Here is a 21,974-nt window from a genome sequence, read left to right as displayed (position 1 = left end):
GGACTCGTTTGTCCAAAGCCTCACCTGGGGCATGACCTATGGCAAAACTGGACCAGAAGCAAGATACCCAGATGTTCTGTTTGCAGCATTTCCCACTCCACTTTGACGTCCCCTTTCTTCAGGGGAAATTCGTACAGCGGTTGGCCCAGCCCCACCCCGAAGTGTCCCCTTCATCACCGGGGTAGGTGGAAAACAGCCCGCTTCCCCGGACCTCTAGGTTTCCACTGATGCTCATGGAGCCTTTTCCCTTGGCCCCTCCTGGCGGGTTCTTGGAGAAGTGAGCAGGTTTCACCCCAAGGACTTTATGTCCGAGTCAGGGAATCCGTGCTCCTACCCGAGTGTTTGCTCACTTTTCTCTCCTCACTTTTCTCTCCACTTTTCCGGTGAGCGCCAGCTGCAAGCTCTTTCTTGTTTCTATAGTCAGGACACTGTTGGCCCCCTGTCAAAACTAACAACATCTCTCATGCCAAAAAACACATTAGGAACTAATATTTTAAAATATATTAAAATGTCTGTATTATAATGCACGCTAAAGCCCTTTTCCAACTGAGGCAGAGCTGATGTCTCCAGGTAAAATCCCCATTCCTGCTCAGGAAGAGAGCCCCTGCTTTCCCCATAAACTACTGATTTCAAGCACACATTATGGATCTAGGAGAAAAGCCTGCAGCACAACATAAATTAGAATTAGAAACATAACTGAAACCTTTTAGAGCGCCTATTGATTTTAAAGTGCCTGGTCCATAGAGGCAACTTGCCTGAGTCTGCTTCCTCCTAATCTGACAGCTGTTCCCACTATGGCCAGATCTTGGACTAATGAGGTTACAGCTGTCAGGGTTAATCAACAGGTCCAAATATGAACAAGGAATTGGGTAGCTGGTTTCAGTTAATTTGTGCAAATGTACAGATTGGTGGACAATATTTACACTGTTGACTCCAAACAAACTTTCAGGACTTGAGCCAAATATGATCTCAGCAGTTCTCAGCTCTACTCTAGGGAGATAAGACACAAATTACCAACCCAGGAGATGGAGCACAAGGGACTTTATAGCTCCAAGCGGCCCATGAAAAGGCCATTTACACCCAGTGTACTTTCCTCTTCATTGAGTATCTAATTGGATTTCCAATAGTTGAGCCTGGTCATTCCAGAAAAAGTTCCCCAACTGTTCCCGTGATGCAGTTTGGGGATTTGTGTCTTTCACCCTTGATGTGGCACTTTATGTAAGAGCTCCCCACCCTGCAGGCTGCGTACTAATGAGAGCATCCAGAGCGAGGGCCATGATGGCTTCACATCCATTCTGTTATGAAAACATCATTCTATTAATATAAATATGGGGCGCATTTGCCAGGGCTAACTAGAACAGGTGCAAGGTCTTTAGATGCTTGCTCGCACTGAGAAATGTAGAGTGTACAAACAGTTTTCTCTTGCGGCGGCACTGCTGGTGCCCATGTAACGTTCACCTCTGCTGCATTCCTTGATGTTCATGGAAGGTAGCCCAGGAAACTTGATACAGCTGGCTTGGAGGGGAGAGAGGGAAGGAGGAGGAAGAGACAGATAGTGACGACATGGTCTCTAGGATTCTGTTTATGCAAATACTCTCCTCCTGATCTGGGGCTTGCATGGGCTATGTAGAGAGTACATTCTGTCAGATCTCCTGCTGTGAGTTAAGGGATGCCGCCAACAGAAATATTCTGCTGATTCTGAATTTAGAAAACAGCTTGAAGGCTCTTGATGCTTCTGTTCTTCCTCTTTTTAAAAAATCTTAGCCATGCAACTGCCACGGTGTTGCCTGTGTCTTCAAATTCATTTTATAGTTTTCCAGGCAAGAGAAAAATCATTGCCTGAAAGGAATATCTGGGTTCCTGTCCCTCTCAGGAGAATTAGCTCAAGATTTTTCTTCATTTTGTGGGGTGGGAGTCATAAAGAAATGTGCTATTTGGTGGAGGCACTTTAAGAAACACAATAAATGTTCTATGTGATAGTTGTGTATCATACGTACATTATTCTAACCATACTGTGAGCCCATCATCATGTACAAATTCCTAAGTGTGCGTGTGCACATGTGTGTACACAGAGATTGCATAGTGGTCCCCTTTCAACCATGGCCTGAACATATTAATGGAAACTTCCAGAAGGACATAATTTATAAATTCTATAACATTATATTATAATTGTTCTACTTTATTAATTATAATTGTTATTCTCTGTCTCTAATATATAAATTAAGCTTTGCTATAGTTATATGTGTATAACTATAGAGGAAAAAGTACAGAGTATATGAAGTTCAATACTATCTATGGTTCCAGGTGTCTACCAGAATCTTTGGATGTCCCCCCTGCAAAGATGGGGCAGATACAGAATATACTGTGCCAGCTCTTATACAAAGTAAGGACAGTATATGTTTAAACTTGTATATGGAGAGAGTATATGAAGTCTTATATGTAGTAGTTTAGGCTAAATTACTGCCAGTGTCATCACAGTAGTCTCTCTCACTCTGGTGAACAGAGTTCTGTGATGGCTCATAGATTTTTGACCCCAGAACACATGTCCTGTATGCTCTCTTCTCCTTGAGTGGGAGAAAAATCCATTAATATGATGAGGAGATGACCTCCAAGGAGATGTTTTAGTCTACGTAAAGATGGAAGACTTTAAACAAGTAATTAAAGTTCCTAATCAGTTGACATGCAGTGAACAAATAGGAAGAGTCTAATTAATAGAGGCCTTTGAAGGAGGACTGGGTCTTCCTTGAGATCTTGATGGCTTTGAAGAAGTCACTTGCCATGTTGTGAGAGACCTATGAGAAGATGAGATGCCAAGGACTGTAAGGGTCCCCAGGAGGAACAATATTCCCTCAGCTGTCACCCAGAAAGAAAGCAAGGACCTCTTTTTACAGTGGCAAGGAACTGAATTCAGTCACAATCTTGTGAACTTGGAAGAGGATCCAGAACCTTACAAGATTCAGCTAAGCTGTGACATGACAGATGAACATTTCTTGAAGTTAATGTTTGCAGTAATTTTTTGATGCAGCAATGGTAAACTAATACACCCTGCTCAGGACAGATGCTGATGGCTTGAGCATCAACAGGAGTGGCACCCACAAGAGAGGGAATCATGTGCCCACGCTGGGCAGGCCACAAATTACCTGCTACCAAGAACATCAAATTATAAATGGTGGTGGCGGTTGTTACATTCTCCTTCTTGTCAAACATCTCATTTTCTTCTTTGCCTTAGAGTTGGTAGCTATTCTTTTATTGCTCAAAAGGAATAGAAGTTTGTTTGGATTATGATTAAAGCTTCAAGACCAAATCATATATCCACATGTAGCCTGTGTTTAGGGTTAAATGATCACTCCTGAGGATTCTCTACCTTTTGTCTGCCCTACTTTTTAAGGAGAAGCATGGCTTGTAAGCAGGCTCACCTTCTGACTTTATAGTGAAGAGCTAAAAGGAAAAGGCAGGGAAAAGATGACCCCAAGCGTGAGTACAGGCATAGGGATTTAGTTTGCTGGACTTTGTTGTAGGAGAAGACTTTCCTAACCTAAAAGCCAGATTCCATATCCCTGATGTTGGAAACTTGACTAACGTGTAGTTATATTAACCAATATTTTAAAAGTAAACTAAATTGAGCAAAGAAAGGCTCATTTATGGTAAGACAAAAGAAGGATTTTAAAGAGGCATTTTCTATTCTATGAATCCTTTTTACGGGGTTAAAAATTGAAATAAATGAGGTTATTTTGAAATTACTTTTATGTTCTGGATTTTGTTTCCTGCACTGTGCTCTTTGAGGTTATTTTGAAATTGCTTTTGTGATCCATTCAAAGTCTGAACCATGGGGATGGAAATCGTGTAAACATGAGTTGAACACAATTCTCAGAGTGCTTGAGTTTCTGGTTCTGGCTCTCGTGACACAGCGATAAACCCAACACAGGCTTGGCCAGAAGAGCTTCCGCTGTGGTAGGGAAGCCAGACCAGGTCGTCTATCTTCATGTGTTGCTAATAAGATCAGCAAGAGCAGGACCCAATTACATGTCGTGCCTTTCCAGCCGAGGCTCCTGCCACCCACACCACAGTTAGGTTTGGCCTGCATCTCAGGTCTGGCCGACTCATTCTGGGGCAGAAGTAAAATCTCAGAACCAACTGGTTTCCTTTAACTATGGTGAATCATTGATGTCCTCAGCCCTGATATTATCCCATGATTTACAAATTTAATTTAATTACTACTATTTTTCAGTCAATTACTACTATTTCATGAAAAAGGTTCAGCATAGCATGTGTCCAAAGTGTTCTCTTTTTTTTTTTCTTCATTGGGCACTGAAATCCCAGGCTGGATGGCAAAAGATGAAAGGAGAAGCTACTTATTCTTTGCAGAATAATGGTTGCCATATTATGGTCTTGGCCCCAAACCTACCATTCAATAGCAGTAGTTATGGTCACACACATGCAGAGGTCAGAGGTCAGAAGTTGAGGTAGCAAATATAAAGATATCCACCACTGCGCCTCCCCTGAAAAAGCTGGCTGACCCACGTCTTATGCAGACTTCCCTGATTTGTTGTTATAATAGAAGGCCACAAAAAACTCTTTCCAGCAGGAGACTTTGGCCATTTGAGAAGCTTTAGAAAGAGAAGAAGACATCTATATGGATCAATTTGAAAATAACAAACACTGAAAGCAGTAATTAACAGTTAATTAGTACTTCCACTGGTTAGTGACTCTCTATTTCCCTCTTCTACCATGCCACGTGCTTTTTAAGAATTACTTGATAGTATAATAACTCTACTATTCCCATTTTATAAAAGAAAAAGCTGACTCTCACTTAGCTGGTAGATGATTTCTCTATGCTTCATCTGGAATTTAAACTCAGGTAATAGTCTCTGAGTCTAAAGAGCACATTCCAATAACTTGTCAAGGTGGTAAGCACAGGTGCTTCTTCAACAAGAAAGACAAAGGAAAAAGACCAGACAACTTGTGGGTTTGGGACCAATTTTATAGTTTGGAATTGAAAAAGTTTAATATAAAGATGATGTTAAATTAAAAGGAAAAGTATTTTACATACTACATGAAGCCATGCAATAGAACTATTGCATGTTGTTGCATTGTATTATACCTGAAACTTCTTACTTATTCTACTGTCTTTGAGAAACAAAGGTCACTCACTGGTCTGATAAGCTTTTACTTAACATTTGCAGTGGCAAAACATCCTCTGCCATGGAAGATCATTTTTTTCTCTCATGGAATGATTTTATTCACGTAGATTTTTTTCTTTTCAACAGATTACATTTGCCAAACAAATGTGTTTCCTAGGCAACAACTTTTAGTTACAAAGGAGAGTTACTTTCTGAGGTTGGTCTCACAATTATGAGAGTGGGGTGCCATTTGTATGGCCACAAATCTCCAGCCCTAACCTAGGGATGTCAGTGAGAGGCCTTAGCAAATGGTGTAGAACTGAATGGATTCATTTGCCTGTAAAAACAGAACAAAGTTATCATTACAAAAACTGGGGAAATTCTCTAAGGCCATGAAAGTTGAGGATGAGGCAATATGGAAGAATTAACCTATGTGGCGTGTGGTGTGGATGCGTATGTGTGTGAAAACTACAATCGCAGAAAATATGGTTAAAAATAACGATTCGCATCCCAAGGCAATTTGACCCCCAGGAGATAGTCACAATGTCTCCAGCGCTGTCCTAACCTAGGAGACAGGCCTCCTGGCATCCAGGGAGTAGACAAGGATGCTTGGCTCTGTGGGGCCCAGCATAGCCACTGTCACAGTGGTTAACAGTAAGGGGGAGGACCTGAGCTCTGATCTAGAGGTGTTGTTAGCTTTTAGCTGATCACATGGGTGGGAAGAAAAAGCACATCTAACTTGCTTAGGAAGAAGACTAGGAAACAGCAGAAAGAGGCCTATGTCTCTGCAATTCTTGCCAACGTCTTGTGGAAAAAGAATGAATTTTTGGCTTTACTTCTTTTTAAAGAGTCTTGAATTCACCACTGACATTTTTATTTTTCATAACTGCTGCACCCAAAGACTACACACTGATTGGCTTAAGCAATAGAAATTTATCTCACAATTGTAGATTCTAGAGGTCCGAAGTCAAGGTGTGGGCAAGGCTGGTTTCTCCCGAGGGCTGTGGGGAATGTGCTTCCTGCCTCTCTTCACATCCAGTGGTGCTGCTCACTCCGTCGCCCCTGTCCCGGCCACCATCCCTGCCTTCTCCTGTGTGTCTCCCTCTGTCCAAGATCCTCTCTAAATAATGACATCAGTCATGTCAGCTTACAGCCTAGCCCAGGGACTTCACTTTAACTTGATCGCCTCACTAAGGAGTCAATCTCGAAGGAAGCTCACATTCTGAGACACAGGAGATCGGGACTCCAGACATAAACCAACCTTTATAGCATCCTAGACCAGTATCATTCTAGAAATGGTCATCTTGGAAGGTACATATTTCCGTAGTTTACTGAGACTCTGCTTTCTTCTTGAGCATCTAGGAAGGGGGATATTTTGAAGAGATTCAGTAATAAAGATCTATTTTTCTATCTATCTATCTATCTATTTATTATATTTTTATTATTTTTGGCTATTGTGAAGCCCAAGCCCAAGATCCTCATACCTTGTTGGGTAAGGGCTGCAGTATAGAACTACATCTGCAGCCTGCATGGGGAAGATTTAAATTTTACTTCACTTGTAAAATTACTATGAAAGCAATTGCTTTTCAAACTATTCACAGTGCCTTTCTTCACCCCAAAAAGATGCCTTAAAAGTCCCTGTTAGCATTCAGCAAAATATAGGGCATAAGCAATAAAGAAGGTGAGTTTCTGCAGAAAATCTGCATTTTCCTGAAGCAGTATGAGTAATTTCATTTGTGCCTGTGGAGAAACTGAGAAGGGAGGACTCGCTTACGTTCTGGCCTGTTTGCTTTTCTGGACGGGCTCCTGGCGGCCTGTGGTCGCCTTTGGTGGTCAGCGAGACAATGAAACAAAAGAGCCTAATGTGCTCACTGCAATCCTGCCACCCAAAAGTGACCAGCCAAAATTACCTGTGACCTTTCCCAGGAGTGTGAGCAGAAAACCCTTCTTGAAAGAAGGAGCGATAAAGAAATTTGGACTTCATTCTTTCATGGGTTTGCGCATAGGAATGCTTATTGGCGAGACAGTAAGAATAAACCCAGTTATTGAAGAGGGAGTCGGGAAGTTGACAAGCATGGCTAAACCCAGCGGAGAAATTTGATGAGGAAATTAGATGCTGTGTAGATGGTGTGTAGTGATTAGTCTTCTGAAAGCCAGGATTATTATATAAGTGAGTGGGGGAAGGGTTGCTTATTGTGACCGACAGATTCCATTTATACAGGTATTCTTCCAGCTAATTAGATCCATAATACTGCAGTTGTTTAGACCTTTCCTGCAAACTCTTTTCCATGGAATAGTTTAATAAGATGAGGCACCAAAGCAGCAGCATTTTCCTCCCCAAAGTAGATCGTAGCAAAAGGAATTACGATTAACAGAAGCATAGCTGTTTCTATAAGGTTTTTAAATTAAATATAAACTTTAAACTTTATTTTTTCATGAATATTTGGATCTGAGTGCACCTTGAAGCAATGAGAATTCTTGTTCTTTCAAGGATGCTATGATCACAGGATGAGGAAGAAAACAGGCATAGAATATCCTCTCTGCCTGAGCGTTTAAAAATTTTACTCAATGATTCGTATCCTAGCAGATTCCAACAGCTCATCTTTGCAAACTGCGGGCCTCTGGTAATGATTCATTTTGAAAAGATTTTCTAATTTTTGCCTTCAGTTGATGAAAAAAATACAATATGCAATGGGGTTAACTAGCACATTACCTGACACATAATAAATGCTCAGGGAAGTAGATTGTATGCTCTTCATTTTCACAATCCCTGGTTACCTTTCCCACACGTGTCTGCTGAAAACAAAGACATTATCTCTTGGGTAGACCTGAGAAATGCCCAAAGCCCACGTTAGTCTGCCGGTGCTGCCCTCAGCATCGTCACTGCAGCCAGACCAGTCCCAGATTAGGCGGCTTGTTTAAACTGGTAAACAGACATTAGATTTCTTTGACAACAATTATGGCCGTTTTGTAGAAAAACTCAGCCTTAGCTAGCAAAAAAATCAAGTAACATCAAATGAGGTCCATATTTCAGATTGTACAGACCAATTTTTCTGCCTGAAGTTGCAAGATGCAGGAAGAAAGTATTTGCCTGCCCCACGTCAAGCGTGAAGCTAGCAAAGCTACATCTTGGGACGTCTCCTAGAACCATTTTATCCTTGATTTTTAATTTTAAATTATGCGTGTCATCTGGTCTTATAGTCATTGCCCATAATGAGATATTTGCTTTTGTGGGTTGCTATTTGTTTAAATAATACACCCACCAGATCATTGTAAAGAGAAAAAAATTACAGCTTACTAAAGAATTAATTTTCTGGAACCTAAGTAGCTAGTATGGACAGCTGATAATTAATAATTCTTGCCATGAATAAGACAGCTGACAGATAGTCTTCCAAGTCTCTGGTTTGAAATTGCATAGGATTGGTTTAGAGAATTCCATTGGATGATGGATGTCATCAGAATCATAAATGGATTTTCCTCTTACTATGTTTCATAAATGCAATCTAGTATTTGTTTATACAATGAGAACTAAGCCCAAAGAAACACCTCAAATTATTTAGAAATATTGCTGTATTATTTAAATGAGTTTATGTTATTTAATGTAGATCACCTTGAGCACACATATTTTATAAATGCATGTACTTTGCAATAATAAGAACTACCAAATTTGCACATAATGCAAAGAATTTCTAAGTCCTTCATATATATATACATTTATTTCTTAAGACAGTCTAGGAAATGGAGAGCTAGAGAGTTTATGTAATTTTCCCCACAACATAAACCTCATATGTGGTAGAGATAGGATTAAAACCTAGGAAATTTAGCTCTGGATTTCTGCTTTTCTACCCTACCTTTAAAAATACAAAAGAGCTCATGATGAAAGAAGAAATTCTCAAAAAAGAAGTTTCAAATCAGCCTTACGTGCTTTACCTAAGGCAGTAGAAAATATTCTGGCATGATAAGCCTGAGGGGGATAAATAAGGAAAAGAGCAGAAATCAGTGAAATTTAAAGCAAAAAAGAAAACTAACAGAGTAAAGCAATAGTCTTAGATCAGCTGTTTAATTTATACTTGAAATTAAATAGCAGAAATAATTTTAGTCATTTGTACATTGCATATAGGCAATTGATTTCTATTTTTGATTTATAAGATGGAAATTCGGAGCTGGGGATTTAGCTCAGCGGCATAAACGCCTGCCTTGCAAGCAGGCAGTCATGAGTTCGTTCCCTGGTACCGATAAAAAGGAAAAAGACCAAAAAGAAAAGATGGAAATTCATTTTTAGGATTTTAATATTTTAGCCTTTATACTAAACTATCATATCTAATCACTGCATTTGCAAGCTACTGAGTTCATATTATGAACTTGCGAGTGTTTCTTTTATGGCTCAGTGATTTTACAATTAAATAAAAAGCAGGTTTCCCGAATATGTGTTGATAGTTTGTATACACCCATTCTTCAATTCACAGTAATTTCCCATATTCCTGAACTGTTCTAGGCACAAACATCACCAGCTTTCCCTGAAGCGCACATCCTGCCTCACCAAAGATGAGGAAGAGGAAGAGCGCCACTGTGATAGTCATGAATGCTTGCCTTCTTTTTTCAAACTCTGCCAAACCAAAACTCTTTTAGGATCTTATTTTACCTTAACATGGAAGCAGCTACTCCTTGGAAGGAAATTATATTTTGCACATTACAGTTAAAATTATGTTTTTTTATTCTTGCAACTGAAGAATTGTGACACAATGTTTTTCTCTTTGCTGCCACTGTTTGCCAAGACAGCCCTTAAAAGTGCAGTTCATTTTCCTTTCTGAGAATTCTGTTATTTCAAGTATGTTTCTTTATATATTTTTCACCAGCTGTGCAAATTTTATAAAACAGCTTCAATATGAATCTTTTATGACTGTTCTTCAATCATCTGAGTTATACCCAGCATGTAAGGAATAAGAGATCGCCACTCTGGATACTGGTGCAGAGAGAAAGCAGTATGCAGTCCACACAAAGGAAACTCAATCCTCTAACAGCTAATTAAAAAAGCATTACTTTCCACCAGGGCTGACCTCCAGCCATATAAAGGATAAAGATGGCTGTCTGTCAATCATGTTTACCTAACAAATTCTGGCACGGGATCATGATGAATGGACAGATCTAAAAAGGGACGATATTGCTCAGAACTCCGAGGTACTCTTAATACCACCTTTAAAGAGGCAAAAGACCTCATCAGTAATTTGAAACCCCTGCCTCAGTACTAGGGATATAGCAAGGCTAAATTTGCCGAGGACACAGATACTAGATACAAGAAGGGTAGTAGAAATCTGTCTGTTACATCCTCTAGGATTTTCATGTGTTTAAGTTATCATAATGAGTTCATGTAACTAAATGTTTTTATTCAGATCTTTTAAGACCTGTTTAGTCACTTGAGAGTAAACCAAAGACCTAACTGTGGGTTGGTTGCACTTCTTGTTCCTTGATATTATCCCCAAATGAAGTGCCATGAAGAGATCCTTGAAGTCTTTCAGTTCTTCCTCCTGTTTTCAGACAGGCCAGCAATGTCTCTCTCTCTTTCAATTGTAACCATAATAAGAGGTGAGTCCACAGTTTATGAGTCCACTGCAGGGATTGGAAGTTTTTACATTCAGGTAAGTTCTGAAGCCTTAAAACAACATCATATACTGCCTTACCACTGAAAAAGGTTAAAAGGGTCTTTACTGTCAGCTATAGAATGTCCCTTCACAACTTCCTACCAAGGGGATTCCTGTAGAGAATGCCCTGCATGGGAAACAGTGGCCAGCCTGATTCTCTCCCATCTGATAATGGTGAGATTCTCACATAACTTGTGTTTTCCAATATAGTCCTGACTCCAGCATTCCGTCCTTCCCATTCTTGCAGACCTTACTGTGCTTCCTATCATCATAGGTAGTATCAGTCATAACAGTAAATAATAATAAATCCGCTTGTGGGAGTGTTACTTGGATTGCAAGAAGGATTCTGTGCGTGGAATGATTCCTAACACACAGCAAACATCCTAACTTATTTAGGAGGTAACCATCCATTTAATGTTGTATCTAGCATTACCATTTCAAAGTACAAATGATCAGTAGAAATACAAATGTCTTTGAAATAATGTCTGAGATTTTGCTCCACTGCATTTGTTACATCTCTTTTTTTTTTAAAATCTTCTCCTGGCTGATATCCTAACAGCTTCCCTTAGCACTGGAAAAATTACACGATGCCAAGTTAGACTTTTTCAGTCAGTTTATCATACTTATTTTCTTCTCGTTTTTAGATTTGAAATTATAAACATTACCAGATTAGTTTGGTTTACTGTTCACACTCATTGCATTAGAATTTTATTTAATTCAATGAATTTGTTGCTCAGATTTGCTTCTCAGCTTCAGGTGATTACTTTTAATATATTGCTAAAACTTTATCTCCCATTTCGCTGGCCACACTCTGTTCCGTTTCTGCCCTCTTTAAACAGCAGAATATATAAAGGTCAACCTGTGGCCTGCTTCTCAATTGCTAGTAAAAGATTAAGTTGTAATTATTTAAATACCCTGGTCAATGAGATTATAGCTCTTTTATTTTTGTATGTCCATAAACACATTATTTTATTATGCAAAGAAATGAAATTGGGATATTAAAGAATCTTAGCAGCATGAATTCAGTGCCACTGTGTGTGCATATGTGTCTGTGTCTGTGTGTGTGTGTGTGTGTGTGTGTGTGCATGCAATGCATGTGTGTGTGATTTCCTTGCCTTTTGAAGAAGGAAAAACGAATTTAGATAATTTATGACATATTAATGATGCCTAGCTGAAATACATCTGTAACCTGTAACGTTTAATAGTAGCAAGAAAGCTTAATTTGCCCTCTCTTTTACCCATGTTATAAAAAGAAGAATTTTGAGTTTAGAGAAGGTGAAACATTAAGCAGAGAATATTATGTGGTTCCTTCTTTTTATTTGCTTTCCATGAGCTTTACCCTAAAATTCCTCTAAATGTCTGTCTTCATAACGGCTTTTGGCACTGGTATTTTTGGGTGACCTAATAAAGAATGCAACACAAGAAAAAAAAATGTAAGAGCTCCAGGCCCTGAGGATAAATATCTGCAATCAATCATAAAATTTACAGCAGATACTAAAAAAGGAGAAGCAGTTTTACAGAGAAAGGATCTAGAATGGCATAATGTCATCATAGGAAAAGACTCCAAATGGCATTTAATTCCAGCGTACTCCAGAAGTGCAAGTGATATTCCATAAATCATCCACATTAAAATATTATGTTAAGGGGCTATAAAACGGGAGGCATCAATGCATGTAATTTAAAGTGCTTGTCCTTGAAATGAAGTCACTCCCTTGAGACTGTGTTTTGTACAAAGCTTCATGCATATCTCAGAACTGCAGAACAGAAGAAACCAAGAGACTAAAAACTCGGGGAGATGTTTGCACACCTTGCTGCGCCCACACGGCGTGACTACCCACCACTTTGACAGTGTATGGAGAAGCGCTGATCAGTTACTGTGAGCACTGGTCCCGATATGTCAACTCCAATGGATAAAGAAACTCCTAACAGATTACCAAAGCATGCTCCTGGGTGTGTTCAGTTAGACCATGGAGCATGGAAGCTGGTACTACGTATGGTCTCTTGCCCATTTTTCTCTGGCACTTTTCTCTTGCTTAGCTTCCTGGCTGCTCTGAATTAAGCAGTTTCGCCCTTTCAGGCCCTTTCACCATGAAGTTTCTTCCCTGAAACCTGCTGGCCATGTACTGAATCTTCTGAAATCATGAGTTAAATTAAACCTTTCCTTCTTTTAAGCTGTAGGTGTTGGGTATTGTGTCTGTAGCTTCTTTATTGATGCCATACTGACTTTTATTTCTATCTAACCTTCTATAGCATCTATCATAGTACATATGAGAGTTTCAAAAAGATAAGATGTTTAATTGATTTATTGGAATATTAGAGTGCCATTTAAAAATCAAAGAAAAGTAAAATAACTCATTAGCTAACTCCTTTCCTTCAATTTTTAATGATAATTATTTTAAGTGAAATCTTATTGTGTGTTCATATTGTTACTGAGTGTATAAACAGAAGGCATTTAAAAAAACTCTTACCTGGAGTTCTGTTTGCTATTCAATGTTTTTCACATTTGAGTAAAATATAAGAAATAAAGAAAAACTATTTTGAAAAAAAATATGGTATATAACACAGCCAAACAGTTTTACAATTTTCTTGACTAACATGAGGTTAATTTAATAGAAAAATGCTCATTTTGGCAGTACATATAATGACTCAATAGAAAATCATCAGACTGAGCACTGACCTGTACACCGAGTTTATTAGGAACTAGTTATGTGCTATTGGGCTTAATGCGCCCTGAATGCCCTTATTATCTCATCTGTATCATTTCTATAAAGAGCTCAGTGGGGAGAATAAGTTAATGAAAGTAAAAAGCACTTCTGAAATAGTGTCCTGATACAAAAGATTCTGTGTGGCTATCTGGACTCCCCTGTGGTTCACAGTAAATAAAAACCCCCAAACAAACAAACAACAACAAAATCTAATCGCAGTGCAGCAACTGTCCACTAGCTTAAGAATCCTAGATTTCAGAGGAAAGTGGTATTATAGTTTACACCTATGTTTAAGCATCTTTTACAATAAGTTTCCTGCAGTTGAAATATGTGCCTGTGGTAGTATATGAAGTGACTTTGGATGGTCCATGAATGAACCTTTTAAGTGATGTGCTTATTTTAGGGGAAAAAAAGACACCAAATCTTTAATGTGAAAGATACTGGCTTTCAGCAACATGAGTTTAGCCCAAAATCTATGATTGTAAGAAAAATAATTAAGACATAGAGCATATATATGATAAGCTCATGGTAAAAGTTTTTCAGTGACTAACGCTTAGGAGATACTTCCCTACAATCCCGTGTGAAGCATAATGGTCCATGACTCTGACAAAGGCACAGAGGAAATGCCAGGGCTTAACTAGGAAGCTTAATCTGATTGTTAGAAGTCTCTAAACATCTCAAAACCTTACTTCTACATGAGTGAAAAAATTTCATTGTAGCCTGCAAAATACAATGTGAACCCCGCATCTGCAGACACCCAGGACAATCATCTTTCCTCAGGAGAGTCCTCGTTTGCTGTTGGCCATCCACACTGATGCCAAGCATTGGCATGAACCTGAGCCCTCAGTGCTGCTGCACACCTGTAATCTAACAGACGACAGCATCCAAAATGGGCTTTGATACCATAAATTGGTAAAAATGGCATCATTTTTCTTAGTTCTCTCCAGGTCTTTTCATGCATTTTTATTTTGGCCAGTTCTATGTGGACTAATAATTTCCTTTTGAACTTTATGTAGAATGAGGGATACTTATTCATAAGCTCTGAGTTGACTTACATGTAGAGAACTATGAAATTGTTAGTATTTCTAGGGAAGAAAAATCATACGAAGTTTTCAATTATTTTTCCATAAAATATTCTTATCTCTTCTGAAATTACAGTTTGCTCCTTATTCAAAGGCCAGCAAACTTAAGTACTCAAATTGTCTCCTAACCCACAAGTGAAGGAAGAGAAGGTTTATTTTAACTCACAGCTTGTGGAGGCTTCAGTCTATAGTCAGCTGGCTCCAAAGCCCAGTGGCATGACACAGGAGAGACAGCTCATAGTAAGGCAGGTAGGAAGCAACATCAGTGGACTAAACCAGCATCACACACCATGACTCAGTCACCTCCCAAAAGCCTGACCTATGAGAACGTGAGGTTTGGGAGAACATCTAGATATTCTAGACAGCACTAGGTTATACATCAGAAGTTTTGCTTTCAACTAATGTCTCTGTTATCATTTCTTTGAAGATGACAATCATATAAAGAAAAAGAAAATAACAAAAAGATATCAGTATATTTTATTCTAAGTCTTTCGCTTTTATTGAGACTTAAAAAAATCTCATGAACACAGTAGTAGCTTCTTCTTGCCACAATGCAAAGGAATTAGAATAGATGAGAAATACAAAGGAATGAAACCACGGCATTACAACCCTAAGAAATGATGCCTTTGCTATTTCACTCCCCATCAGAGAGGAGCAGCCTAATGAGAGAGGCAGAGTGGGTGTCTCTTCACTGGATACATAGAAAGAAAGACCAGCTACAAGAAGTGAATTTAGTAACTTGTTTATGTTTACTTCACCAAGACCCACAACATCACTATGTTTGTGCTAATCTCATAGCTGTTCTGATGAAAGGAGTGTTGACTGACTGAAAAGACGTTCATAGACCACCAAGAACCGCTAATAATCTTTGACCTCGTGTGAGGTCTTCACTAGTGAGATTGATGTTAGTGGAAAAAGGATATCTTACTATCTTACTACTATTTTAGACTCAGTTGAATATAAAAGGTCTATGGTGTTACTGTCATAACTGGGTTGAACTTCTGTTTCATTCCAGAAGCCCAGTGGTGGAGTCTAATTGGGCTGGGATGGAAGACGAATTTGACATTAGAAAGGATGTCAGAAGACAGCTGGGAAACTGACTTCACTAGAGGAACTGGATTCCCACCGTGAGTCATAAGGAATGGGTCGGATGAGTCACAGAGTACATATGTATCCATCGTTTAAAAACATAGCCCACGGTATGGCAGAGTGAACATGGATTTGGCTCTGGAAGATGCTAATGACATAGGTTAGTTAATTAATGGGTGGGGAAGTAAGGCAAGGGGTAATATAGTAAAGTCTGCATGAAAATGTCACCGTCCATCAAGCCAGTGAGTGGCCCTCACAGTCCTGTAAGGGAAAAGGAGCTTGATGAAGGTGTAGGAGCCTTCAGGCTGCAGTGCCTGTCTGTGCTCAGATGAGGCTGAGTGGATGCGTCTTCCATACTGGGCTGAGACTCCTCCAGCCAGCCACCCAGGGGGCAGTCTGAAGGAACAGCCTGCCTGTACATTTCTGCAGCACTGCGTCAATCCTAAGGAAAGTGTGGCCTTGGCATGACTGTGGTGACAGATTTCAGAATGCTGCAGCGGGGCCATCAGTCAGTTTACCTCCCCAAACTTAGAGATGTGAGGAGTGTAGCTTGATGACCTCCATTACATTTAATTTCTCTTATACTCTTAAGCCTTCCTGTCTTCTTTTGTGTTCCATGATAGGACAAATGTGCTCTTTGACTCAGGACATTCATACCTGCTGTTCCAAGATATGCTCCTGCGTGGCTCCTGGGACCTGTCTCCTTTGCCTGGCATACTCTTCACTCAGATATAGGCTGTCGGTGCTCGGTTGCCTTCTAAAGACCTTTGCACAAATTATCACTCTAAGGGCTTTTCCTATGACTATCCTATTTTAAAATTCTACTCGCTACTTGGTACACAAAATTTCTCTTTCCTACTTCATTGTTCTCCATAGATTCTGTCACCTTCTGATATGCTATGCATTTTATTATTGTTTTCACACAAAATTATAGTCCCTCCACAAGGAGGGTATTCTTGCTCATTTCATTCTTTGCCTTATGCCCAAAATTCAGAAAAGCGCTTATAATATAGCGCATGCTCAAATCTCTGTTGAATTTTCAGTTAAATACTCTTTAATACTTGTTCTTTGTTTCTAGAGCATTTTTTTTCTGAATTTTCTTTTACCTTAAAACTCTGGTTAATGTATAATTAAAGTGTGTTGATGAGTTTTACTCGTTCCATGAACTTTCTTATGCCCTTTCCAGCTTTGCTTCTGTTTCCTACAACCTGAAGCCCTTCATAGGCCCTGGTCAGCTTGTAAAGTGACTTTCTTTGGATCTTACACTTAGATAGTTTTGCTATAGCTTAGAATTCAAACTAAAGTTATCCAGTGTTGTCTGCCTTCTTTCCTTCCTGTGAGACAGTTATTTAGGTGTTAAAAATATGGGAATAGGTTTTTAAGATCTGGAAATTAATCTCATGCGAATATATGAAAGATCTTCAAAATGTACTAAACTATTTTACTCTTTCTCAAACAGCTTCTGTAGCGGAAGATTCCCTGCTCCCGCCAGCCAGTGCACGGCAGTTTGTTGGTTGCCCAGATAATGGTTCCAGTTCCTGTCACTTTCGTTTCTTAGAAATGACTGGTCACTGTGATGCATGCTGTAAGAACCAATCCACAGTTAACAAGCCACTCTGCCTGTGTTCTTTCTGCTTGCTTATCCCATATAAACCCCTGACCAACAGAGATCGGGTCTGAAATTTTAGGGATGATACTAATCAGGGCCTGTTAATGGAAATAAATCTACCTCCAAATCCTTTGTGCTGTTTTGGTGTTTCTGTTCCTGTGGCACTTTTACTAAATTCTCTTTCTTTTTAAATATCTGTCTTATATTTTGCCTACCCATCCTAATAATGCCCTCAATACCTACAATTAATTGTTATGTTTTACCAATTCAGTTTCTTAAAAGTCTTTTGAATGTCTGTTTTTCTCTGAAGTTGCATATACATTTCCTTAATTTGATGTTTCTAGATCTAACTTCTTATTTTAATAACTGTTCCCTATCTCTACCAGAGTATCTTTGCAAATGCTAATGTAGCCAGGTCATTTTTCTCTTCAAAATACTTCTATTGTCATAGCTAGTACAGTAAGACAAGAAAATAAATCTAATGTTAAAATATTTTAAAAAAGAAGAAAATAGGTCACAGATGACTGTGCAAGAATCCAAATAATTTGCAAACCACTAAGAGAATCAATAAGTAAATTTAAGGAAGTTGTTAGACACAAAATGTACATACTTTTGGTAGTATACCTGTATAATCTTAGCACACTGGGAGGTTGAGGTAGGAAGATTGTAAGTTTAATACAACCTGTGCAACTTAGTGAGACTTTGTCTCTAACAATAAAATATGGCTGAGCTCTAGTTCATCTCCAGCACTATAAAACAAAAAGAAAAATATCAATTATTTTTAATTCATTAGCAATAAACAGTGGAAATCTGTAAAATAAATCAACTCCAATAATATTGACTTTTAGCATAAAATTAAGTAGTTAAGGATAGATTTAATAAAAGATGTATATGATCTATGACAGTTAACTCTTCTGTCGATCTGAGTAAAAAACACCAAGCTGATTGGCTTAACGTAGTTCTGGGTGTGGCTAAAGGATGGACTCCTTAAAAAGGAAAGACCAACCTTGAGTGTGACTGGCACCAACTGATGGGCTTGTTGCCTGAAAAGAGTTAAAAAGGGAAAGAAGAAAGAAGTCTCATTTCTGTTTCTTCAGAGGCTCCATGCTTCCTCATGGCCTTGGACATCATCTTCTGGCTTCTAGAACCTTCCAGCACAGACCCTTGAGTATTCCAGTGAAGTCCCTTCAGCTTTTCATCCAGTGCTTTGCATTCCTGATGTGGACTCGCACAGGACTCTGCAGCAGCTCAAGGCCTTCACTTTTTGAATTCTTTGCATCTCTGGTACACAGTCATTTTGCATGCTTCCCTCCAGCAGACCCTACAGGTGGCCATGGTAAGTCTATCTTGTTAATCCTTATATATTTATATATTTTTCATTAAATGTTTCTCTAGTGAGCACTGACTGATACAGATCTTGACACTAAAAACTCTTAAAACATTGTTGAGACATCAAAGAACTACACAAATAATAACATACCCTTTTCAAGAATTATGACATAATATCATTAGCATTTCAACTCTAACAAAGTTGACCTATACATTTAATGCAGTCCCAAATGAAATCCCAATTATATCTGTATTGAATGAAGATTGAAAATCTTATACTGAAGTTTTATCAAATTTCAAAAAGTACAGAAAATACAATATCATTTTCAAAAAGATAAACATATTTGGTGGATTTATGTTACCAGATTTTCAAAGTTTACTATTAATCATTAGGAGAGTGTGTAACTACCTTATAGTGTGTAAAGGACACACACTATGTTGAGAAACACAATATAAGAGACTGAATGGGACAAAATAAAAGCCTAAAAGTTGACTCATGTATATACAGCCACTGAATTTATAGGAAGATACCCATATGGCAACAAGGGAATGATGGTCTTTTAAGTGAATGATGCCAAGACAATCAAATATCTATATAGAACAAATGAATCTTGATCCCTACCTTACATCATGAACAAAAATAATTTGAGATTGTATAAATATGGATTATAGATCCAAAAATATAAAAGGTAAATGACTAAAGTTTATAAAGTTTTTATAGGAAAATACATTCATAACTTTGAGTTAGGTAGACATTTCTTAAATGGGACATGTAAAGCACTACTATAAAACAAAACTGAAAAATTGTATAAATATGACTTCATTTAACTAAGAATTTCTATTAATCAGAAGACATTCAATAAGAAAAATCATAGTTTGGGAGAAGGTATTTGTTTTCTTTATATGCAAAAATAAACCATACTTGGAAATTAATAAAGGAAAAAAAGTTAAGATAGGCAGACTTGAACAGAACCCTCATGAAAGAGAATGGCTGGTTGGCACTTTAAAAAGTATTAATTTCACTTACTTAAGAAATGAAAATAAAATTCACAAAAGATAAGACTGTGCTAGTTTAACTAAAATTAAAAGACTCAATACCAAATACTAGAAAAACATAGGTCAGTTAAAATACTTGTACATTGCTCTTAGAATATAGAGTCTTAACTTCTTGAGTGAACCATCTTTTAAATATCTTCTAAAATTAAATACAATGACCTAGAAATCCCACTGAGGTATGTATAGTACCCCCAGCTATATGTAAGTGCATAATCCATGCAACGATTTGTGCTAAACTATTTATAGCAGCTTTATTCATAAAAGTCAAACACTGGAGATCAGCAAATTACTCAAAAACAGGAAAATGGTGCTAGGAACTGAATTGTGTCATTTCACAATTCATAATGAAACTTTAACCCACAATTTGATATTTTGAGATAGTCCTTTGAGAGAAAATTAGATTTAGATGAGATCAGCAGCATAGGTCCCTCAAGATGGGACTAGTATGTTCTTATTCAAAAGGGAAGAGAGTCAGGCTCCAAGGCAAGGACGCGTGTGGACACTGAGAAATTGGCCACCTGAAGCCCAAGGAGTGAGCCTCTCCAGACATCAACCATGCTGCCACTTTGGTCTTGGACTTTTCAGCTACTAGGATTCTCAGAAAATAAATTTCTGTAGTTTAAAGCACTTCATCTATTGGATTTTGTAGTAGCAGCCTGAGCTAAGACAGATGGTAGACATATTGTGATATAGTCATACAAATGAAGTTTTGCACAGCAGTTAAAAATAAACACAACACTGATAAGTTCAAAAGATAGTGCCCTGATAGAAATCAACTTGATACTAAAGAATATCCACTGTAGAGTGCAATTTGTATGATGTTCAAAAAATTGGCAAAATTTCCTGATGATTATCTTCAGAAGTAGGGAGAGACTCATTTGGAAGGGGCATGAGGAAGTTTTATTGGATACCCCAGATGTCCTGATTGAGACAGTGGTTCCATATTAAATTCTTTGGAAAGTACGCTCAGGGTCAGAGGGTTTTGCGTAAAAATGTCTATAAAATTTTACACTAATTTCTCTCCCTTTTATGTATGGCACATATCTTAGTTACTTTCATGCTTTTGGACCAAAAAAAAAAAAAAAATCCAAAATATGTAAGTTAAAGGAAGAAAGGTTTACTTTAGCTCGTGGTTTAGAGAGTGTATAGCCCATATTTGGCTGGTACCAAGGCAAGGAAGCATGGCAGAGGAGAAACAGCTGATGACATGGCAGGCAGGAGGCAACAGGAAATCAAGACAGTGGGAAGGATGTAGAATTCCAGGGTGCATTCAGGGACTGACCTCTCCCCACCAAGCTTCACTTCCCAATATCACACCCAGTCACAAACCAGTCAGTGAAAGGAAGCTAATCTGTTATCACTCACCCACGGTCCAGTATCACACAGTCCAGTGGTCTAGTCACCACCCCAAAGCCCCACCTAAGAGCACATGAGGCTATGGGTGGGACATCCAGCCATAAGCCATAACAGCACATAATGAATGCTTTTTATTATTTTGCACTTTTCCAACTCTGTGTGTTCCTTTTTTTTTTTTTTTATTGGAAGGTTTTGAAATTCCCATGCCATTTTCTGCCTGATGAAATCCTGCATGCATTTTGTTATTCAGTTCAATTAGTGAGTCCTTTCGGACCCTTGAAGGCAGAAATCTTTTGTAAAGCACCATGTTCCTATGACTGTTAAGCATTTGTTCTTTTCTTTTTCACTTAGTTGTGTGTGAATTTTCCCATTAGCAAGTAAACTCTTTGAAAGCAAGTACATTGTTCAATTTATCTTGACATTTCAAGCACATGGCAAAGCAAAAAAAATAAATTAGTGAGCCAAGTAATTGACAGAGCGCACCTTGACTAGTTCCTAGTACTCCTGTTGCTGGAGGGAGAAATGTAAGGTATTGCATGGCAATGCTCTGCAGTCCATACATACTCAGGCCAGGGGCCTGGTGTTTTTTTTACTTCAGGCACCAAGAAGAGATTCTTCATATTAACAGGGAGTTAATGTTTGCCCTTCTGTCAGTGCAGCAGGAGATGGCTGATCCCTCAAAGAATACATTACTGTCAGACTGTGCAGTTAGTGCTCTTGAAGAGACAGCTGCTGCCATAGGAAATCTTCTCAGAATTAACTGTGCATTGGTTGGGCTCCTTTATTTTGTTTTAAATGAAAAAAGGCCTGAATTATGAGCTAAAAAAGTAATTAAACAGGGGACTTTAAGGAAGCCTATGCACTAACATTGGACCAAGAAACCACCAGGAAGCAAAAATAGCTTTTGGGATTAGTTACACTGTCTCATCTGTACCAACCTTTTCCTCCCTTTTCTTCTTCCTTAAATGTGGCCTTTGTGATTTCTCTAT

Source organism: Cavia porcellus, unplaced genomic scaffold (genome assembly GCF_034190915.1).
Source record: "Cavia porcellus strain 051 isolate PalLab524CR breed Dunkin Hartley unplaced genomic scaffold, mCavPor4.1 scaffold_22, whole genome shotgun sequence".
Taxonomy (NCBI): domain Eukaryota; kingdom Metazoa; phylum Chordata; class Mammalia; order Rodentia; family Caviidae; genus Cavia; species Cavia porcellus.
Note: the sequence above shows the minus strand (reverse complement) of the source record.